The sequence below is a fragment of the Trachurus trachurus genome (genome assembly GCF_905171665.1).
Source record: "Trachurus trachurus genome assembly, chromosome: 20".
NCBI classification, from domain to species: domain Eukaryota; kingdom Metazoa; phylum Chordata; class Actinopteri; order Carangiformes; family Carangidae; genus Trachurus; species Trachurus trachurus.
In genome coordinates, this window is record NC_139911.1 from 1,526,957 (window position 1) to 1,545,058 (window position 18,102).

General features: G+C 42.8%; 1 protein-coding gene across 1 annotated transcript in view; it reads left to right on the forward strand.

Moving 5' to 3' along the window:
* The window catches only part of tgfbr1b (transforming growth factor, beta receptor 1 b), a 62,438-nt gene that overhangs the window by 13,726 nt on the left and 30,610 nt on the right, over positions 1–18,102 (forward strand). The window lies entirely within an intron of this gene.

An 18,102-nucleotide genomic window follows, 5' to 3' on the forward strand; every position in this document is an offset into this window, starting at 1 on the left:
CAGATGTACTCCTCCTCCTCCTCCTCCTCCTCTTCGTCCCTCCCCCTCTCTCTCCATCACTCTCTCGGTCTATACTCTGCTGCTCGGCCATCCATCCATCCATACCTTCCTCCTCCTCCTCCTCCTCCTCCTCCCTCCTTTGTTGTGCAGGAACAAAAAGCCTCCTCAGCATTATTATCTCTGTGAGCTCCTCTGGTCCGAGCAGCTGTGGTCAAACAACCAACCAGCAGCGACTCTCTAACGCCTCTGCATCGCTCCACGGCTGCACAATTATTCACAACTCAGAGCTCCAGACATTTGAGACGGTGCAAATAAATATTTAATCTACTTACACATGTGCAACCAGGAAATCTGCAGTTTTTAACACTGATAAAACAAGGAAATAGAATAGAAGTATCGATCTTATCTGTCACTACAATGTGCATGGCAAAAACTCAACATCTTTCCATGAATATTTGTCTTATTTCTTGTCAAAATGTCTCATTTCTAGTCAAAACTAATCTCTTTCCACTTAAAATAAGACTCATCACCTAAAAATGAACTTGTTTTTAGATCATTTTCACTTGTTTCAAACTAATTTTCACTTGAAATAAGTAGAAAAATCTGCCAGTGAAAGCAAGTTTTTTGTGCTTGTAATAAAGAAAGAAAAACTTGCTCCACTATCAGATTTTTCTACTTATTTCAAGTGAAAATCTGCTTGAAAGAAGTAAAAAGTGTCTAAAAACAAGCTGCTTTTAATGTGATGAGTCTTATTTTAAGTAGAATGAGATTTGTTTTGACTAGAAATGACATTTTGACAAGAAACAAGACAAATATTCTTGGTAAGATATTTGAGTTTTTGCAGTTTGTGTGAGGATTATGAATGAAAAAGGAAATGTGACTACATGGTTTGTAACGTCTATTTACAGTGAGTCCTTCTAAAATGTAAAGTTCACGGCCACTGTGAAGCAAAAGCAGCTCGACTGGAGCTCCGGCATGAAATCACCAGTTTTATTTTCTACTGTATATTTATAAATGAAAATGAAAAAGAAATGAGCATCAACAGTAACGCTGAATGTGCACATGACGTTGGTGTTTTTAAATGAACAGGAAACAGGAAGTAGAAGTGGATGAGGTGCAGATAGAAACACGACAAACTGTTGTAGCTGTTGAAGTCGTTGTGGTTTCACCAGGAGAGTCGTTCAGAGTCGTTTCTGTCGCTGGGTGTTTCTGGTCTCAGATTCAGATGTCAGGTGAAACGCTGCAAAAAAATAAAATAAAAACACACAAAGCAGCAGAGGAACTAGAAACCAGAGTGTTGTAGTTGTGAACGCAGCCTGAAGCCGATCGTTGTTTCCTCCAGCGTCTCGTTTCCTGTTTGCCCAAGGACGCCGTCGTGCTCTGTGTGTGTGTGTGTGTGTGTGTCTCTATCTATCTGTTGTTGTAGTAGTGTGTGTGTGTGTGTGTGTTAGTGTGTGTGTGAGCCACAGTTCGGTTTCCACCGCCTCGCTGAGCTTTGGCTCCAGCCTTCGACCCTCAAGGTCAAAGCATTCAGCGGGGCAGATAGCAGCCGTGAGGGGAGGGGGGGGGGGGGGGTTATATGTGTCTGAGGCAGTGGGCCCTCTTACTCAACACACACACATATACACACACACACACACACACATTGAGAGAGCACATCTGGTGTGGACAAAGGGCCGGGGCCATAATGGAGCGGAGGGGCTGAGGGGGCTGATGGGGGTCGGGGTGGGAGGGGCCGTGACCTATGGAAATGACTCTGAAAGCTGAAAGGTCCCAGTGGAAAAGGCTCTACACACACACATGGACACACACATATACACACGCACACACACATATACACATATATACACACACACACACACACAGTGGAGGATCTAAAGGCAGCAGTGGGGGCAGGGCAGCAACACGTCTCCTTCTGCCTTTGAACAATAGCGTTAAAAATAAATGAGTTTTTCAATAAAAAAAACAAAAAAACACAGCTGCGATTAAAAATTGGGATTATTCCACCAATGTTGATTTCTAAACTCTTCCTAAGTTTAAAAAGTAGTGTTGTGGTGTTTTAAAATGAATATGAACTTGTTTTCTTTGCATTATACAAGGTCTGAAAACACCAGAACTTCTTTGTTATTTTGACCTGTTGCCGTTTTCTGCAAATAAATGACAATATTTTTGTTTCCAATTTGGGAGAAATGTTGTCAGTAGGTTATAGAATGAAACAAAAGTGTTGATTTTACTCAAACACACAGCTATGAATAGTAAAACCAGAGGAACTGATCATTTTGTGTGTGTGTGTGTGTGTGTGTGTTTAGTTTCTTTAACTCGTCGCCTCGTGATCTGATTCAGAGTCAGAACGACTTCATTGATCCATGGAGGGAAATGTTTCTTTGTTTCAACTCCTGATAAACGAATAATGTGATGTACATAAGAGTTGGAAAGGATCAAAGATTAACAATAATATTATTACTAAAATTAAAGCAGAATAAAATAGAATATGAACATGTAGCCTAATTAACAATTAGTATAACCCAGTCTGCACAGGGCGAGATAGTGAGACGTTCAGCTGCATCTTGATAGTAACACGTTTTTTATTGTTTTTAATATAAAAAACCCCAAAACAACAGGTTTTTCTCTAAATCCCATCCCTTTTTGGTTGGTTGCCATGGCGACAGGAGTAGTTAATTCAGCGCACGGCCGCAGGGCGAGGAGGAGGATGATGCGTTCAGGTGACGTTACACGCTGGTCGGTGTTAACGCTGCTGCTGCTGCTGCTGCTGCTGCTGATCCTGAGTCTGCTCGTTAGCATGGGACTGGGACTTTAAAGAGCCGCTGATTGACAGGTCTCAGTCCCACTGTACACACACTGTAAACTCTGTGTGTGTCGGTGATATTGGATCAGCGCTGGCAGAGGGTCCATGTTCACACCGAGCACCGAGCAGCTCAACACGTTTAGTTTCTAATAAAAAACAGTTATTGAAGAATTGGAAACCAGCTCCCTCACCTCACTGTCCCAGGATCAGATTCACTCTGGACGTCCGTCATTCTTTACATGCACTAGGAAAAAAAAAAAAAAAAAAACATAATAAATCAAATTGTAGGCATAAAGGTGTGTGTTGGCTCTGCAGCACCTTGACAGCTCCAGTCAATGTTTATTTAAAACAGCAGCAGTTCACAACACCGGGTTCCTCAAGGCGTTTTTACAAATAGTATAGAAAAAACTGAAACCCAACAAATCCCAACAAGAACAAACACTCTGACAACTACAGAGTTCACAGGAAAGTCTCAGCAGGACACGGATTCTTAGTTATTTATTCACTGAATGTCGACAGTTTAACGTTCGTTCCACAACAAAATAAGAACTGAGTTTCTCTTTGAGTTTCCTTTTGTTTTGGGGCTTTTACATGTAGTTCATCATAAATAAAACAGTTAAGTTTCAAAACATCTCACATTTTTAATCTTTATCACTGTTGTGTTTTTATTTTATTGGTTGATTATAATCTTTACTATCAGTCTCATCTACGTACTTAGATATACTTTGTTTTTCAGATTCATCTAGGCTATAATTTTGACCCTTCACTGTTGCCGTAGTTGTTTTCGCTCCATGCGTTTCCCTTCAGGAACCAATCAAGTTGTTTTTTATTTTAAATTGCGTTGAAATCTATTTGGATGTTGTTGAGTCTGAGAGTAGATAACAATGTTTGGATTTGATTTCCTGCTTTCATTAATTCCTCCGTCTGTTTCCTCTGTGCCGGTGTGATGTGATGTGATGGGATGTTGCAGCTCTTTTCTCTCTTGATGAAGAACACGTCAGAGCTGAACTCGTTCTGGGAGAATATCGGAGCATCTACCGCTGTGCAGTAACGGCTCTTGGCTGCTGCAGGCATAAAAAAAACACACAAAAAATCAAAGTCTTATTCCAAACAGTGAGAAACTTGCAGTGGGATGATCCATATTCTATAAAGCTGATAAAAACTGAACTCGTCATGTTCATTCATTAAAGGAAATTTGCCTGAGTGATGTTTTATTTCTGTGTTCGGGGAGCGGGACCTGTGAAGTCGGTCTCATGTCTGTCTTGAGGTTTGTGTGATGTAAAGAAACGTCAGATTGTGTTATTTGTGTTGTTTCTGTGGCAGCGACTCGTCTGACAGCGGTTTTCATCTCCAGCTCGTCAGGTTGGCGGGCGACGCTGCTGCTGCTGTGAGCTGCTGTTTAATTCAGGAAGGTGTTTGAAATGAGGAACAGATTCGCTCTCACGGGGGAAAACAAAGTGTTGGACGTTTTGAATCTCATTTAAAGTACTTCATGTTGAAAAATTGCAGCTCTTTGGTGTTTGCGGAGCCTGAAAAACGAGGACTTTGACTCAGGACGTCTCCGGGGAGAAAAGTACCTGAAAATGGAGCAATTTGTTTCCCTGTGGTGACGGGTCAGACCGGCTGAAACGATGCCAGCTCCCTGAATCCCATCAGTTTCCCTCTGCTCCGTCTGCAGAGTAGTCAACGCCCTGAAAGACGAAGAGGAAGAGTCTGGACCAGTTTTTTTTTTCTCGGGGCTTGCAGGTTCATCGTCGTGGCTCGTTCTTCGGCTGAATCAAGAATTGATGAGGTCACCTGAGGGACGGATGTCGGCCCGTTAGTCAGACACATGAATAATGAAGGGTGATACCTCCACGTGTCTGCTCTTGTATATGGAGTCTCAACACAGATGGGCAGTAAAGACCTATGATACTATGGCGAGTGGATTTAACATTTAAAAGCAAAGTTTGACTCTGCGGAATTAACATTGTAGATATCAACGACGTCTTTCTGACTCGTCGTAATTGCATTTTGAATAGTTGGATTTTTTATTCAAGATATCTGTAATTCAGTTTTGCCTCTTGTCCAAAAGAATATTTCAGATATCCACAACGTCATTTTGACTAGTCATAATTCCAGTTACAGATATCTACAACGTCATTTCGCCTAGTCAAAACTTAATTTAAGATATCCGAAAAGGGACATGTAGATATCTTTAAATGAGGTGAATTAAAGATATCTTGAACTGGAATTATGACTAGTCAGAATCAAATTGTAGATATCTCAACCTGGAATTAGTACTAGTCGTAATTCAGTTACAGATATCTGTAATTCACATAGCGGATATCTGCAACTGAACTGTAGATATCTGTAATGACAAACCCCATACACATGAATGGTTAAAGTGACGTCATTTGTCCTAGGAAGAACGTAGTTGTGGATATCTAAAATGACAATTGTGGATAGGAAGAATGTAGTTGCAGATGTCTGAAATGTTTTTTTTGACTAGAGGCAAAACTGAATTACAGATATCTACAACACATATCCAGTCTGGCTTTCAAATGTTAAAATGGCTCGCCATAATGATACAGTGGAGGAGACACCACTTTAACAGTGTTTAAAGGCGTATTTACCATCTGGAGGCATTCGGGGGGATATTATCTTTGACTTTTAGTCCCATTTAAACCATCTGGAACCTTCATTTCCAGTTTAGGGAAGACAACAAGTTGTGTAAGAGCATCAGAAAGGCTTTTATCTAAAAAAAAACCCACAACAATCCCAAAGGCTTCAAGGTGATCGACAACACAAACCTTCAGCAGCTACACAACGTTATCAACAGAGTTGCGCAATAGGGGGAAACTGAATCCAGCGTCAGGGCTGAAGGTTTCATTCTGACTGTGGAAAAACACAAGAATGTAAAGAACTTGAGGCTGAACTGGAACAATGTGGATCGCTGGTTTGAGTCCGGGACGAGGAGATAAGACTGAAGTTTTATCAAGAAGCCTCAGTCTGTCAGATAGCGGTCTGATGGTAGAAGACCAGATGAGGATGCCCTTAAGAAAAAACAACAACATTGTCTGTTGAACAGAAGCTGGTGGAGGTCGAGTCAGGCCGAGGAGCCGCTGCTGCTGCTGCTGCTGCAGGCGCTGGATATATTAAAGGAATAACACAATCATAAGGTTATGTAAGGTATTGCTGAGTGAAGTGAAGTCTGTTCAGGTTTGAGACGAAGATCTTTCTTGAGTCTTGTCAAAGCTCAAATGCTGCAGCATTGAGTAAACTGTTAAACAAGGAGAAAGAAAAACTGGTCTAAACTGGACCACAAAAAGTCTTGACCCTGGTTCTATTGAAAACCTGAAGAAAGAGATAGAAAAATGAGTCCATTGCAGAAAGAAAAAGGATGCTGCAAGTTTAAGAGAGACTGAATATCACAGGGACAAAAAACAACCTGCAGATGTTGACTGTTCACAGGCAGCTAACAGGTTTTTACAAACTGGTGTCAATAACTGTGTTAAAGGTTTTCCACCGCTCTGTCTGTACCAGCGATGATCCTCAAAGGTTCAATTATCTTAATTATCCCTCAGGGGGAAGTTGTTGTGTGCAGTCGGTCATTAGCATTCAACCGCACACCCACAGACACAAATAGACTGTCAACAATAGAAATGAAAGAAGTCCAGGAGAGAAAATACACAATGAATATCTTCAAAAAATGAAAGAAAGAGAGTGAGAGAGAATGTGGAAGATGGATACAGAAGCAGTTTGTACCTACGACTGCACAGAGGACGTATGAACTCCCAGAACAAAGGGCCACAAGGATCAGGAAGAGGTTTTGCGATATATTATATTATATTACAGATTTAGAAAAGGCGGAGAAAAGGTCGTCAATGCAGCTCTGGTGGAAACTTCAACAAAACGAAGAAAAATAAAGAATACATGAGAAGTTATTCAACTCAACAAGAGTAAAACACTGTCTCCAGAGTATCATGAAGTGAATCAACCTTCGTGCGTGTGCTTGCGACACTAGAGATGTATTTACCTGGTCATAATAAAGACTGGAGGGATTTCCCTTTAATATCACCTCCTTTGTCTCGGAGACGTTTGAGTTGAGTCACTTCTGTGTCTCCCACTCTCCGGTCTGAAAACCTGACCAGACATGAACGTGGCTCAGAGTTATAATCTCCCAGCTGATCTGAAGCAGCGTCTGAGGGATGATGAGTCACACCTGAACTCAGGTAGATGCAGCTACACGTTAGACTTGTAGTTCCGGTCTCAAGACCACTCTTTTGTGCTCTCGGTCTCAACAGTCTTCGGTCTCAGTCTTGTCTCGGTCTCGCAATGTCTCGGACTGGCAGAACGGTCTCAAAGGGATTTGTAGCCTACAACATCCAGGCAGGCATGCTTTTTTTTTTTGGATATCATTATTTATACGCCTCCTTCAAGTTGGACCAATCACATGCATTTTGGCGCTCGTCCTCTGGCGTTCTACAACTCATGCGGAATAGCAAAATATGGTGTAACTAGTTGTTTTTTTGTTGGTCTCGGTCTTGAGCTCAACTGGTCTTATTCTTGGCTTGGTCTTGATACTCTCTGGTCTTGGTAGTGTCTTGGTCTCGGTTCAGGCGGTCTTGACTACAAGTCTACTACACGTGCAGACCAGGAAGATTGGTGATAGGACAGAAAGGCAGCGACCCCCAGCAGCTCCGTCACTTAGAGGCTGACTGATGCTCTGCAGCCGACGCTCCTGCAACGTCTTCAACTAGAAAATCAACTCGCCCACCGGCGTCCGGCGCTCCGCCTGCACACATCTCAGCTCTGTGTGGCTGCCAGCAGACTAATGGGCTCTCGGAGGAAGAGTCTCAGCCTCTGGTTGACTGCTGGTCCTGCCCACGCATCCACAGGCCTGCGCCGGCTGTACTCCGCTTCATTGACAGCACATTTCACACCATCATTCACCACAAACTAGTTCGTCTCACAGCACGAAGGGAGGGAAAGAGGGTGGGAGGAAGAGTCTGCAGTTACAGAGTTGTAGAAAACTGAATCCATGAGAAGCAGCAGCAGCTTGAACCAAACTGTGAGGCTGTTAAATCCTGCTTTTTAATGAAGATCGTTGTTGCAGGAACATACGGTGTCATTCAAAAAGGAAAATGTCCCTCAGCAAAGGTCTGGGCCCCCTGCATAGTTAGTAGCTAGTAGCCCCCCCCCCCTTTGGAAACTATCTTTAGCAGGCTGCTGTTTTGTTTCCCTTTTTCATTCTGAAACTGTAGAAAACTAAAATAATACACTGATATTGATTAAAATATTGAAAAAAAAGAGTGTTTCATGTTTAACTTTATGTCTTTTGGAGATCATTTAACCTCCCACTTGATGAACTGTCTCTGAGCTGCAGAGTTGATCCGTATTTCTCGTCCCAGATCAAGTCCAGTGAAGTCTGTTCAGTTATTTGCTGACCAGTTTCTGCTCTGTTGACTTAAAGTCCAATCTGATGTCCAATGTCTATGTTTGTCTTTCCCCACATTGACTCATCACCCGTCCTCCACTGGACCCTGTAGACGTCACCAGGTCCCTCACTGACCTACTGACTGAGACCGACTACAGACTGACTCACAGTGGCCCCCATTCCCCCAAACTTACAGTTTTAGGAGGTTAACACTCCTGTTGTCTTCCTGGGTCAAAGAAGGAAGGACAAAGGGAAAAAAGGAAGGAAGGCAGGCAGGAAGGATGAAGCAAAAGAAGGAGAAAGGCAGGAAGCGCGAAAGAAGGAAGGGAAAAAGGATTGTGGAGAAAAGGAAGGAAAGAAAGGTGGAGGGAAGCAACAGATTGGGCCAATTAGATCAAAAGAGGAAGGAAGAAGAAGTAAGGACGAAGGAAGGAAGGGAAAAGGGAAGGAAGGAACAGATAAGGTAAAGGAAGGAAGCAGAAGGATGGGCGAAGGGAAAGAAGGAAGGAATGGAAAAATGATTGTGGAAAGAAGGAAGGATGGAGCAAGGGAACAGATTGGGTCAATTTGACCCAGAAGGACGACAGGAGGAACAGGAAGGTTAAACAGAAAATTCACTGTAAATCGACTTGCAAAGCAAATATTCACGTCTCCTTTTCATTCATGATCCTCACACACACTGGTCTGACACCTGTAATGACACATTCCAGATTGTTTGAGTCGCCTCTTCCATGTTTCAGCAAACAGCAAATTTACTGTTCGCACATGCACAAGTAAATGAGAGATTTACTTGCACTGTTTGTCCATCCAGTCGGGGACACTGGACACTGCAGCGCTGCCATTATGTCCACACTTCTAAGACATGTGGAGAGTCTAGTCTTGCTTTAATATGTTGAAGGCCACTGTGTCAGATTGTGTCATCTTAAGAGATAGACTTTGGATATCAAGGTGTAAAAACTCGCTGCAGTTTGTGGTTGAATGTTGAATAAGAAAGTAAAAGTTTATTTGTGACCCAGAGGTGCAACAAACCAGAACAGAAGGAGGAGGAGGAGGTGTTCAGACCCCAGACTGAATGATAATGTGCTGGGTCTAATCAGTATGGGTGCTTTATCAGTTAAAGGCTCCCGACCCGCAGGCCACTGTCAAATTCAGAACTCAAGGGCGTTTTTTTTTTCTTCTTTTCTACAGTTCCAGAAGTGTTTTTTCTTTTTTAAATCTTTTTGAACCAAGTGAAGTCGGAGCAGAGCCTCCAACTCTACACAACAAACCTCTTCAAGCTCCAGCTGACGGTCGATACCGACTCTTCATCCCTCATGTGGTAGCGCTCATCAGATAAAGTCTGCAGTTTTAGTTTTATTATTCATTCTGAGGGGTTTTTATGTTATTTGCAGTATTTTTTGACCCACATAACTCTTATTCACGTTGTTGCACTTGAATCGTTTTTATGCCGCCGTGTTGACGGAGGTCAGAGCTGCAGGTGCGTTGGTTTCGGTTGGTTGTGGTTGGTTTCGGTTGTTCTCCAGGACACAATATCTCTTGAAGAATTTGCAGAAACATTCAGATTTTGGTTGTTAAAGGTCACAACGACCTCAGAAAACTTTTTTTTCTAATCTCATTGTTAAGACTAAAGACCTATGATGGGATGTAACCCGGGTCTAGTCTTGAATTATCTTAATTGTCTAATTGAATTGAATTGAATTGAATTGGTGCAGAGGGATACGACTCTGAGGAGTTGATTCTAGTTGTTGTTGTCTGGTGGAGTCGGTATCGGGCTTATCGTCGTATCGTCGTATCGTCCAGTCTCTGTTTCTCTGAGATGCAGAGAGGTCGAGCAAACTAAGTCCATAAAAGCAGCAGCAGTTGTTGTTTTGCGTGTGTGTGTGTCTGTGTGTGTGTGTGTGTCTGTGTGTGCGTGCTGGGTCATTAGAGTTGCGTGGCGGCAGCAGCAGAGTTTGGATGAAAGGATGTGGGAGGACGAGCCTCAGCTTCCTCTGCAGTCCTTCATCCTGCTCTCATCTCGGAGCTCTGCAGGCTGGATAATTCAATTACTGCCTCGTCGGACAGTCCAAGGCCCAGTGTGTGTGTCTGTGTGTGTGTCTGTCTGTGTGTGTGTGTGTTTGTGCAGGGGTTGTGGAATTGAATTGCTAATGATTTGTGCAACATGAGTCCATTGTCTGTTACTGTTTTCCCCTCCTCTGCCGCCTTCTGCTCCGACTTGATGTATTGGATTAAATTTTATCCTCTTTTCATTTGAAGTGTCCCCGGGGGCTTCACCGAGCCACTTAAACCATCGGCCTCAACAATCTGTCTTCCTTTACTTCTGGTTTGTTTTCTCCCCCCGGTCCTCCCTCCTCCTCCTCCTCCTCCTCCTCCTCCTCTCTCGTCTTCCTCCAAACACGGCTGGAATAATGGCAAATTTAGTTTTAAATCAGATTGTCGAGAACGCCGTCGGGTTCATTGAGAGGAATTAAACACGTTTAAAGACTGAACGCTACATGACTCATGTTTGTATTAAAGCTCCTTCAAAATAGAGATAAATGTTTGCGTTAAAGCTCCTTCAAAATAAAGGTAGATGTTTGCGTTAAAGCTCCTTCAAAATAAAGGTAGATGTTTGTGTTAAAGCTCCTTCAAAATAAAGATAAATGTTTGTGTTAAAGCTCCTTCAAAATAAAGGTGGATGTTTGTGTTAAAGCTCCATTGAAACCGTAAAACCAGCCGTCAGGACTTCCTGTCACTTTGTGATGTCACAACAAAGCCCCGCCCCCTCACCACCTGGACCCACCATCCAACAACTTTGCAGGATTTGGTTTCTCTGAGTGTTTTATTCTGAATCTGCTCTGTTTTTTATAGGATCACTTTGGAAAACAGTCAGCCAATCAGAAGAGAGGCTCAAATCCTCCTCCTCTCTTCTGATTGGCTGACACCGACCTGTTCCTAGAGCTCCAGAAAGAAGCTGAGAGAGGAGATTGTTTTCAGACCTCAACCTCCAAAATCAAACATAGGAAGCCGACTTTAATTAAAAAACTTAAATTTCCTTGAACAATAAACAGAAACAACATCTTCTATAAACTCAGCTGTTGAACAAATAAAGTTTTACCGTTGACACTTTCTCACATCATTAAGCCGCCTCATCAGACGATGGTGTTTAGGTCTTCAGCTCTTTGTCTCCATTAAGTTACAGCTGAATAAATGCATTTAAATATTTAATGTAGTAGACACAGTGGGACTCCTCCAGCTCCACCGTCCATTAAAGGAAAATGCAAAAAGTTAAAACTAAATAATAAATGACTGGACTGGACTCTCTCTGCCTGAGTTCATGCCTCACATTAATGTCATTAACGCTGAGTCGTAGTATCTCAGCTCCACTGATGGAGGCTGTTTCTCTTTTAATCCTTTCACTCCTCGTGCACGAGTGAACAAGTCTGAAGTGGGATGAGCAGAAATTATTGTTTGGTGGTTATTTTCCTGCAGCTTCAGCGGTTTGATCGGGTCCTGTGGTGTTTTCTCTTTAACCGTCACCCTCTCCACCACTCTCTGTCCCAGCAGTCGGACCATTAGCGGCGGTTTGAGCAGAGAGGCAGGACTTTAAAGATGTTTGTTCTGGTTCTGCAGGATATTTTCTTTGTCTGCCTCGGTGCTCGGTGATAAATAACCTGCAGCTTCACAACCTCCTGTTGAAACGTTGTGATGCTGAAAAAGTTGAGATGATTTAGAGCTGCAGCCGTTTAGTCGATAGTTGTGGTTTTTCTGCCTCTCTGTGTCTCATGTGGTTGGAAATGAAAAGCCACCGGGCCACTTTATTTTTTATTTTTTTTTGGCTTCAGAGCTGATTTAGTTCTCAAGAGCAAAGATGCAACAAAGTGCTGGGAACATCTCTCTGAGGTTTTGGTCCATTGCTGCACTTGAAGGACATTTATCAACAGTTTACCCACTGTCACAAAGAGTTGGAGCTCCACTGGACTGAGTTTGACAGTAATGCAACACATAATGCATCGCATCGAACGCTTCGTATTAGGGTTGTGCCGATTGGCGATCCAATCGTCTATCGGCGATTGGAAGGACGAGCGGCGATGTTTTGTTTTCTTGGCGATTTTACACACACACATACTCGCTACTTTTTTATTGATCTAATGCGCAATCTGTTTGTTTTGTTTTAATGAAGCCGCTTGGCTTGCTGCTTCCAACAGATACTCTGTCAAATGACAGTGTTTCACCAATCAAATGCAGCCACTGGCGACGTCCAATCAGACGGAGCCAGGTAGTCATATGACCGCACACAAAATCTCTGTAGTAAACAGGGAGGCCACTCCGCCTCAAATTTGAGGAAACACGTTTAGCTGGTGTTGTGGCTGTGACTAGGCTGCCGACGCCAGCCCTGTTACTGTATGTTACAGCCCGACGAGGTGTTCACTAATGCCACAAATAAATTACGTCCGCCAGAATAGATTTTTCGGCTTTCGGCAACGCAATAGCGTTCCGTTCATTGATCATAGCGCTCTTTCTCCGTTATTAGCCCTCACACACACACACAGAGAGAGAGAGAAGCGCGCATGCATGACAGCATGACAGCAGGGCACGGTAAAAGCGATACTCATACGCCGCCGCCGCCCCCCCCCGGTCGAACGAACACGTGGAACGGCCGCCGCATCGTACCTTACGCATCGTATCGTACGCATCATACCTTACGCATCGTATCGTATCGTACGCATCGTACCTTACGCATCGTATCGTACGCATCGTACCTTACGCATCGTATCGTATCGAATGCATCATGCCGTGCGCTTCATATCGTATCGAACACATCGCATCGTACGCATTGTATCGTATGCATTGTATCGCATGCATCGTATTGTATTGTACGCTGCGTACCGTATCGAAAGCATTGCATCGTACGCATCATATCGTATCAAACACATTGTATCATATGCATCGTATCGTACGCATCGTATTCATGTCCGAAGCCAATTGTTAGCGACTTTAAACGGTCATAACTGTAGCTTCAGTTTCCTGCTCTGGTTCTTGTTCTTCTCCCGTGTTGCGGTTCAGAGAAGTTGTTGTAGCTCCGCTCTGTCTCTGAGCAGGTGAAGAGGTTTACGGTATAAAGAGACGATGCTGCTGCTGCTGCTGCTGCTGCTGCTGCTGCTGTTGCTGTTGAGTTAGTTGAAAGGAGACGAGACATTCAGAAACATCACCTTGTGCTCTGAGAGATTCAAAGATTCAAACGCTCCACTTGAGCTTCGGGCCAATTAACCCTGAGGAGCAGCAGCAGCAGCAGCATTAACAGCACCAGCAGCAGAAAACGCTATTAAAGACATTAGTGAGGACACGTTATGGGCTCTTAGTGCTGTTTGGTCATAACTCTGCTGCAGTCATGTTACCTAACGCTCAGAACAAAATGGCAGCCAATCAGACGAACAGTTTTAACCCTCAACGAATCAACAACTGAGCTCCAATTATATCGATCTTCATATTTAAGTCGGTCTCTGTTTGTTTGTGTTCAGAGCTGAAGCAACAGCATCTTCATCTTCTCTGGTTTTGGTTTTGTCACTCGTCTTCGACTTCCTGCTGTGTGTGTGTGTGTGTGTGTGTGTGTGAGTGTGTGAGTGAGTGTGTGTATGAGTGTGTGTGTGTGTGGCGCAGTGTTTGTGTTTGTGTTTACCCTGACAGGAAGTGGACTTCCTCAGCGTCTAGACTCAGTGTGGTCTGGAGGAAACAGATACAGCTCCAATCGTAACGTTGGTTTCTGCGGTGCCGCCGTGATGTGTTCAGGTGCAGCTCGGGTCATTAGAAAGTCATAGAGACGTGTCATTTATCTGTCATTTATTTAAAGAAAAAGAAACTTTCTCACATTCTAGGACTCATTCAAACCACAGTGACGCATTTCCTGCTGTTTCTTTTTCTGATAATGACTTTCAGCTAATTAGAATAATGAATCCAGTACCTCAGAATAAATTCATTTAAGATTAAACAAAAAAAAAACGGGATTTAGAGTACAGAAAAGCTCAGGTATGAAATTCTGATTGCATCAATCCGCGCTACGTTGACATTCAGTTTCTGTTTCTGAGGGAATTCTCTGATATTTAGAGGAGAAAAGACGGAAAATATTTCACTCTACACGTCTGGAATAAATAAATGAAAGTTTCAGCATTTTATTTTTAAATTCTTCCACCTGAACATGTGAAACACTTCCTGTTGTGCAGGTGGAGGCGACGCCTGTGAGTGTGTGTGGGTGTGATATTGATCTATGAAAGGCTTTAATGAAACTGTACATGTTTCCTCTTCCAGCTGCACAACATTAGATGATGCACAACAAAAATGTGCATTAAAATTAAAAGATAAAGATAAATGCAAACGCTAAAATATACTTATAAGGTATTTAAAAAGGCTTTTATTTTGACAGGAGCAGTGTTTTCCTCAGTGTAGCCGATTTTCTATAAGACACTGAATTACATACACAGATCTTATTTATAGCTGCTGCTGCTGCTACAGCTGTAAATCTACCCAGAATGCACCACGGGGGCAGGATGTGCATGAGCCAGGTGACATCGGTGGGAAGCAAATAATCTTCAGACAGATGAGTCTCTAGATTTTAATGAAGTTGAAAGTGTGAAAAAGACTCCAGAGAGTTAATAAATCCTCATTGATTGTGTTTGATAGTGGAAGATGAGAAAAGAAAATACAACTTGCCGTTCTATTTGTCGTCTTTATATTTCTACATAATTATGAGTTTATAATATCTTCAGCAGCAGAGAGAGAAGCTGCGTTCAGACTTTTATTATCTCTGTGTTTCTATAAAGACGTAAAGACTCGGTTTCTCTCAGTCGGTCGGTGAATAAAGACTCTGAACTTTGTCGATCGACCCGATGATGAGATTTGACTCTGAGGCTTTTATTGGAGAGTTTACGTTGACTCCATCTCATCTGTAAATGATGATGAAGGACCACGGGATCATATCTGAACTAGAGCTGCAACAATTAATCGGTTAATTGCACAATAATTGATTATTAAATAAATCGCAACTATTTTGATAATCTAATAATCGGTGTTTAAAGAAAAAAAGTCTAAATTTTCTGATTCCAGCTTCTTAAATGTGAATATTTCTGGTTTCTTTGTTCCTTTATGACAATAAACTGAGTCTCTCTTTGGTTTGTGGACAAAACAAGACATTTGAGGACGTCGTCATGATGTTTTTCAACATTTTTAACATTTTATTGACCAAACTACTAATCGATTAATGGTTTAAATAATCTACGATGAAGATAACGGTTAGTTGCAGCTCTAGTTTGAACCCGTAGTGTGATCTTATCTCCGTCAGCTGAAGGTCGACGGCTTGTGAAGCGTGGTGAATGTTGCTGCTGTGATGTAACGATGACATCATCGTCAGGTTGTTTCTCTGTGTTGCGTCACCTGATGAGAAACAGGTGAGAGCCTGAATCTCTCACAGTGTGGTGCACAAGGTTTAATACATGAGATTATTGAATATTGTTGAAATAAAATGCACATTTAAATGAAGACAGGTTGGATTTCTATTGGCTCTGACTGCTGACACCGCTGAGTTCTGGTCTCGGCCGCTCGGCGCTAACGAGCCTCTCACTTTCACTTTCCTGTGAGTTGTTTTGCTTTCCTGCTGAAGTGCAGCTCTTTCCCGGCGCTGCTGTGAAACCTCAGTGTGAAGCTGCTGAAGGAGGATTGTGACAGATTATTCCTCTGCTCTCTCCGTCCAACAAGCAGCTACACAAATGTGGGAAAAAAATAAGAAAAAACATGAAAAAACAAAAACATTTCTGTGGCTGAACAGCTGCTTTAAAATAAAAAACCAAACCAGAAGAGATGAGATGAGATGAGATGACATCCAGAGATAACGAGCCTCCAGCTTCAGGCCGATGTCACAACAACCATGTGACAGTTTGTTTCCTGTGATGTAGATTTTGCTCTCGGCCATGTTGGATCATATTTAGATTAATTGTGCAGCAGCAGCAGCAGCTGATCCAGTCGGTTCTTATGTAAATCTCACTTTCTGAAGGCTCTTAAAGGGATAGTTCACCCAAAATTGAAATTTCTTACTCATTATCTCCTCTACTACCCTCATGTGGACTAAGGGCTGGGAGAAGTTTCAGAGTCCTCCGTGGCTTCTCTGAGTTACAGGGGGTCTCGGCGTAGCAGTGCATGTCCATATGACGGTTGCAAATGGATACCAACTGTCTTAGTAACAAAAAGACACACCAAAAAACATCCAGATACCTCCATGCTGCTTGTATGTAATGTCCCTCTTGTATTGAAGCCCCGAAATGCAAAATTGTCCCGAAAAAATTAGTCTATATATAAGTCTATATTTCAAGCTTGTTTTGTAACAGAAGCTTCTCGAAGCTCCTCTTCCTGGTACGTCCAAATTTGGACGAACCGGGAAGAGGAGCTTCTGCTACAAACAAGCTTGAAATTTCAATTTTGGGTGAACTATCCCTTTAAACATACAGTATATCTGGGTGTTTGCCTTCTGGGCCCTGAAATGTGCGAATTGACAAATAAATAAAGAGTCATTTTCAGTCCATGTGGTTTCACCAGCTGTTCCCTCAGGTGTCTGACAATGATGTCATTAGTTGTTGAATTTGCATAACCTAGTTCAGGATGAATTACGTTCATCTTAATCTAATCTAATTCTCCCTGTAACGAGTCTCAAGTCATTTATTTAACCAGCTCTTTTTATTCTGAGGCTGTTTCATTCAGGTAAAAACAGTTTCACTTCAGTTTCATCCAGCAGAAAAACTTTAGTCTTGACTCAGAGACTCTGAGACTCTGAGAGCAGCAGCTGGACTCGACCTTCATCCTGCAGCCGGCCGGTTTCAATATCGCCCCGGCCCGTTTCCAGTTGCTGTGTGTGTGTGTGAGGAATTCATTTGGCTCAGAAACTCCCCAGCAGCCGAGGACCAGACGAGGAAATCCTTCAGTCTGCAGCCGTACACACACACACACACACACACACACACACACACACACACACACACACACACACACACACACACACACACACACACACACACACACACACACAGAGACTGGATGTGAATGTGGTGCTGCTCCTTTAGGACCGGCTCTAACCTCCTTTCAACAATTAAACTATATAACTAAATATAAATATATAACTATATTTAATCTCTAGTCGCCGGCTGCTGCTCCACAAACCCTGATTATCTACCGCACCGCCCGGCACGCACAGCAAAGCATCATGGGAAAGAAAAAAAGGTGTGAAACAGCAGCAGACGCACCGCAGTATGCAGTATACAAGTTTCCCAGAATGCATTTCGCAGCAACCGGTAGCAGTAGCTGTAAAACAGGCTAAAAGCTGTTTTATTTCCCGCACTAGTGCTGTAATTATGTAACTTTATTAAGTTTTAATATTTTTTTATGTGAGAAAGTAGCTGTTAAGATCCCAAATCTACGTCCAGTTTATCCAAACGACGGCCGTTTAGAAGTTTGCTCCGATGTTTTTTGGAGAAGTGAAGCTCTGCAGCGACCGGGACATCACAGAGACAGCAGCCGGTCTGCAGAGCTGCTCGGCCGGCCAACCTCCGTCGTCATCCCGGGGGAGAAACCATCACTAATTAACTTACCCGCAGGTTTTTAGAGGTTTACCACCGGCTGGTTAAAGTATTTTTAAGAGATAAATGTTGGTCTCAGTGATGAAATCTAACAGCTGTATCAGTAGCATTAGTTAGTCTGAATGTAAAGTGAAGCTTCCTGTGTTTATTGGACAGAAGAGCAGCAAATCAGTACGTACTAGCAGTATAGTAGGATGTGGTTTTCGAATACAGTCCCTAACTTTATCGTGACCGGTCTCTCGTTTTATCGTGTCCCCAGAAACAGCAGTTGTCTCATGAAG